Genomic DNA, 6,117 nt, shown 5'->3' with positions numbered 1-6,117 from the left:
CAACATTTGTGTTGTATGAGGAGGAGGGGGGCACTCGAAACACAGCCGAAAGCCGTACAACAAAAATGACTTTCATTGGAAATGCATTGGGAGCTTGCATCAGTAAACAAGTCTCATACATCTAGCATGCATCAATGTTGTATGCTAGATCGAAAGGTGTGAGTGAAGCCTTATAGAGAAACAAATCCAAACGTGATTTCAACTAGCTTTTTTATTTGTATTAGCAGTTTAAAAAAAAGTAGGCTACACCAGGGATTATTGCTTTTTGTGCATCAATTGAAAACAAACAGCAGCACATTCCAATCCACTTTAGTTTAAGCACATTTCTCAACTCAATGTTTACAAAGTGCTGTACAGAGAGTTAAAACGCTAAATACCGGTACAATGTAAATCTAAAACACAAGAAAAGATCACACAGTATAAAAAAGAACACAACAAAGCCACGCAAAAACATAGACCACAGAAACTCTCAAACGGAATTAAAAGCCAAGGTGTAGAGGTGGGTTTAAGGCGAGATTTTTAAAGTCTCGATGGTGGGGGCCAGTTTGACATGGGAGGGAGTAGGGGAGCTGCTTGGGCCTGGCCCTCCATGCAGCTGCTGGTGTCACAGCTCTGAAGCGTGGCTCTGCCTGGGGGACATTACTCATGAGCAGTAGGTTGGCTCCCAGGAGCAGAGTAGGCCGGGGGTGATGGATGGCCCTCTAATGCCGCTGGTGGCACGGCTTCTGGCTCCTCCTGTGCCTCTTCTTCTTGGCCTTCATCTGCTTGGTAATGCAGTGGAACAGAATGTACAGGGGACATGCCAATGCCAAAGGTTTGGTGGGGAGGAGCCTGGCCCTGGGCTGGACCAGCTGGGACATAGCAGACAAGCTGGCCCTGCTGGGAGGGACTTCTAGCCGAAGCAGAGTGTGTAGTCTGCTGGCCCTGGGTTGGACCAGTTGGAACATTAAAGCAGATAAGCTGGCCCTGGGATGGAACCTGGGGTTGGCCAGGGTAGGTAGGCTGTCCCTGGGGTTGGCCAGGGTAGGTAGGCTGTCCCTGGGGTTGACCAGGGTAGGTAGGCTGTCCCTGGGGTTGGCCAGGGTAGGTAGGCTGTCCCTGGGGTTGGCCAGGGTAGCGAGGCTGTCCCTGGGGTTGACCAGGGTAGCGAGGCTGTCCCTGGGGTTGACCAGGGTAGCGAGGCTGCAGTTGACCAGGGAAGCGAGGCTGCGGTTGACCAGGGTAGCGAGGATGTGGGTTTTGTTGTGGCACAGCTGGCTGGGGAAAGGGGAGAGGTTGTCCTTGCTGAAGAATTCCCACAGGCATGGTGGCTGGCTGAGGTAAAGCGTAGGCTGGCGTGTGGGAGTTGGCAGGGCCTGACACTCCAACAATGATGTCCTGGTGTGACTGCTGCACCTTCTGTGGAGGCATGTGGTCGTTGGTGTCGATGTGGTTGTTTAAATAGATGTTGATCTGGGGGCCAGTAGGGGAGGACAAAGTCAGGGTTGGTGTCATTGGTATAGAACTAAAGACTGGTTGAAAGGAAAGTGAATCAACAGAGGGGATCACTTCTGGATCTGCAAAGACCTGAGAGTTGTCTGCCGATTGTGGTTGTGGTTGGTTTTTGATCGTGGCCAGAATCTGTTTTATCACGAGGCGTAGATTCTGCAATTGACCAAATAAATGAGAATAGTGCACATTAGAATAAGAACAATGGATATGCTTGTTTGTGTACTTTTAATGCAATTCATTACCTCTACTAAATCAAGAAAGGTGCATTTTAAGCCATGGCATTTTCTATAAATGTATTGGAAAGATTTGGTGTAGAGGCGAAAAGGAAAGGTGTTTAAAGATCATTATGTACATCAGACTATGTACATTTAATGATTGTTGTGATTTGGAGTGAATTCTATTGAAAACACTCACCACCCTTAGGCCACTTTTCCACCGGGGTTGAACAGGTTCTGTTCTTTTTTCCCCGCCTAATTTTGAACCAAATTAATCCTCAAATCCATAAAAGTTGTTTTTTCGGAACTGGGACCAAAAAATACATCTTCTTGACCTGATAAGTGCGAACCAAAGTGGGCGTGTCTGTCACTATTCAGGCTGGAAGATGCAGATAAATGATTATAAACCATCATGAAAAATAAAGAACGGAACCAGTTCTACAACCTATAAGTTATTTTGGTGGAAAAGGGGCCTTTGTTAGAGGGAGACTCTTAAAGAAAGGAAACAAGGAAGTGCCATCACACAATAAATGTCCTTTTCACATGGTGTATTACCTCTGACGAACAGACAACGGACCTCGTCAGAGGTAATCATTTAAAACATGTGAAAAGGACATTTATTGTGTGCTGGCGCTTCCTTGTTTCCATTTTGCATCATTGAGCCATAAAGAAGAATATTCTTCTAATTTGGAGTGAATATTCTTCTCACTTGTTGTCTGTCTTTTTTTCCTCCTCAGACTCTTAAAGAACCACATTATGGTTGCTCAACCAAAATCACAAGTCCGACTATTATAATACACTATACAAGAGCTGATATTATCAGATTGGCTTAGATCGCAATCATCGCACATCATTAAGTACAAAAACACGATGATTATAATCACCTCTTCAGTGTCACTGGGGTTCCACGTAGGGGACAGCGTAGTCAGGTTTGGTTCAGTGGTGCTATAGACTGCTGTAGAGTCAGAGGGGATGACCTCTGTAACCGAGCTGGTACTATAGACTGCTGAGTCAGAGTGAGAGGGGATGACCTCTGGAACCTTAGCAGAGCTCGTACTAGAGACTGTTGGAGAGTCAGAGTGAGAGGGGATGACCTCTGGAACCTTAGTACTAGAGACTGTAAGTGCATGAACAGAGGACAGAGATGCAGAGACCTGACCTGTTGGGTTTGGTCTTGGTTGTTGTCTGTTGATCCGTTCCATCTCCGTCATGATGAGACGTATCAACTGCAAAGCGACCAAAATTAGAAACTGTACACATTAGAATTAGAATAATATATCACATAATGAGCAGCAAGAAAGGTGTGTAATAAAGTAGGCTATAGCATTTGCCATAATTGTATTGGACAGGGTAATTTATTTTTAAGAGGAAATATCTAATCGCTTGAACCCTTATTGGGTCCCTGCTTTTGGGAACGTCCGGTGAATATAGCAGATCTACAAAGCTCACAGCACATTGCGCTGTCCATATGTGGTGTGAGCTTGTAGATTTGGTGTAGAGGAATGTCAATCAAGTATGTAGAGTTTAAGTGGTGAAAAGATCGTTAGAGTAGGAATTAGGAAACATAATGATTATCACCTCGTCACTGCTAGGCAGGGTAGGTTGGTACTGGTAGCCAGGGTAGGTTGGGTTAGTGTTAGTAGAAGGCTGTACATTAACAGATGGGAGGAGTGGTGGATTTGCAGGGACCGTTTGTGCTGGTTGTGGGTGCTGCTGGTTGACCTGTTTAAGCCCTGTCAGCACCAGACGTAGATTCTGCAAAATGACCATTTAGAACAAGAATTGTGCATTAGAATAAGAAAAATCCATATGTTCTCATATGCTCTTAAATGCAATTCATGCAACTCTATACTAAAAAACCAAGAAAGGTGTATTTTAAGATGTTTTTTTACAGGGTTTAAGAAGAAGTATTTAACCACCCAACCATCCCTTATCTGGACACCCGCTTAAAATAGCAGGTCTACAGGGTCACGCCACATTGCATTACTTGCAACGTGATGTGAGCTTGTAAATCAGCACTTTTCAGAAAGGAAGGGGCCAAGGGGTTGACCCTCTATAGTGTGGAGTCTGGACCCCCGTCAATCAAGTATATATAGGCTCTGATGTAAGTGGTTAAAAGATCTTTACAGCAAAATATGCACAATATGCTATGCAAGCTGATTATGCTGCGAGAGCTGACAATAATCAGATTTGGCTGAATTGATCACACATCACTATATTATAAGATTATAAATTATACCACCTCATCACTGGCGCTGACACTGTTACTGAGACTGACTGATCTGGCCATAGCCTGTAGGGCTCTGCCATGGACACGCCTCTCTGCAGCCTGCACAGAGGAGCTGCATTAAAACCATGGGAATAATAATATCGGTAACACTTGGTACGGCATATAAACGACTATTTGGAAATCACTAATTGGAAATCACTTACAGTGGCGAACAGAGCCATCAAAAAGACAATCAGTTTCATCTTTTCAAACGTATAGGACCCTGCCATGAAAATGAAAAATAAGAAGATTGTACAGTATGTGAAAAGATAACAATAGATAAAAAAATAAAAAAAAGCACACACAAATGAAAAAAGATTCACATAACACAGTGACACAAGTAGCGTTGAGGTTTTTGGGAACTAGATAGCATACCATGAGTAATAAATCTAAAAGCAGTACCAAAGAGAAAATGGTATAGTGATTATTATCTTACCTTGAATGATTTTGAGTCTATAATAAATGCTCCACACCAGGTAGATTAAAAAGTGAGATTATGTTTTGTGTACCAGATATATAAATGCTTCTCTGCCTGCTACATTCTCCAATCAGAAGTGCCAACAGCCACAAATATAGACAGACACAACAGATTTTAGACAGACATAACAGATACGACATTCACTGACCAAATTTCATCTAAAACCACAGAGTTAGGTGCGCACATACATTTTTAATTAAATCAAGTCGGTTCCATTGCAACACTCCCCAAAGGGCTGTGGGTAACTTTAAGTTCAACCATAGGTGCATACCAGACAGGGGCTGGTCAGGGAATTATCATTATAATTATATCTTTAAATGTGCATTACCATAAAACCATTTGGTGGTTTGATTGCAGTATTCTGTCAAATATGGTCCTACTTAATGGGAGATATGGTGGGTGATGAAACCTTTTTCCAGACATCCCCTTAGGGGATAAATTATGTACTGATCTAACTGTAGATATACTGCTTAAGTTCACAGGGGATAAATGATGTACTGATCTAACTGTAGATATACTGCTTAAGTTCACAGGCGGTAACCACAAACCAACCAAAATAAACATCTAATGTCTGATACAAACAGCAATGAAATAGAGCAGGGCTACTCGACGTAAAATGGCTCAGGGGCCACTCAGCAAAATTCCAAAAGTCCCGGGGCCACAAGCTAAAAATGTCAGCATTATTTTTGAAACGTTTACACATTTATTTTTGTAACAGCTACGACTACGTCTAAAAATTAAGGAAACACACAGTAAAAAGCAACATTCCCAGGCCAAACCTCAGTGAACAAAAACATTGTGATTAATGATGAAGTAATCTGAGTTCCCAGAAGTTTTATTTTTCGCCACTAGGGGGTCGAGAAAAACAATGATGAAGTTACAAAATGCACGAGGCTTCATTCCCAAAATGAGAACATAATTGAACAGATCTCACAGGTGAATAATACGGAGCCCCTGAATGGCCATGCAGTCAAAATATATTGTATCTTGTACGTACAAGATATTATCTCGTATGTACAAGATATTATCTTCTCCGTACAAGATAATAATTATCTTGTAATAATTATCTTGTACGTACAAGATAATGATCTCGTACGTACAAGATAATATCTTGTACGTAGGCCTACAAGATAATAATTATCTCGTACGTACAAGATATTATCTTGTACATACAAGATAATATCTTGTACATACGAGATAATATCTTGTACGGACAAGATAAAATATATTTTACAATCTTGTTCAAAACAATGAAAACAACAAATTATATTTTTATTGGTATGTCATGGTCATACCAATAAAATGGTCATACAAATACATTGAGCAGTGGCCCCATGTGGGGCCCATGGGTTGAGTAGCACTGAAATAGAGGGTAGAAAGCTGGAATTATATAATATAAGAAAAATAAAAATGAGGCTTAGATAACACACATTAATGCAAATTAGCACAATTACTTTTCAGGTCGAGACCCAATAGAGACATTTAGTGTTTGCCCAGTGTAAATAGCAGATCTACAAGCACACAATGTGTGGCTTTGAGAGCTTGTAGATCGGCTATTTTCACTACTTCTTAATCTAGTCTGTATTCAGGACTGATTTTGGTATATCAGTAATGTAGGCTAATGGTTTCACTACTTTCTTTTTTATTGAAAAAATATCTTTTGA

Source organism: Protomyctophum parallelum, assembly GCF_964188405.1.
Source record: "Protomyctophum parallelum genome assembly, chromosome: 15".
NCBI classification, from domain to species: Eukaryota; Metazoa; Chordata; class Actinopteri; order Myctophiformes; family Myctophidae; genus Protomyctophum; species Protomyctophum parallelum.
This window is presented reverse-complemented; position numbering follows the sequence as displayed.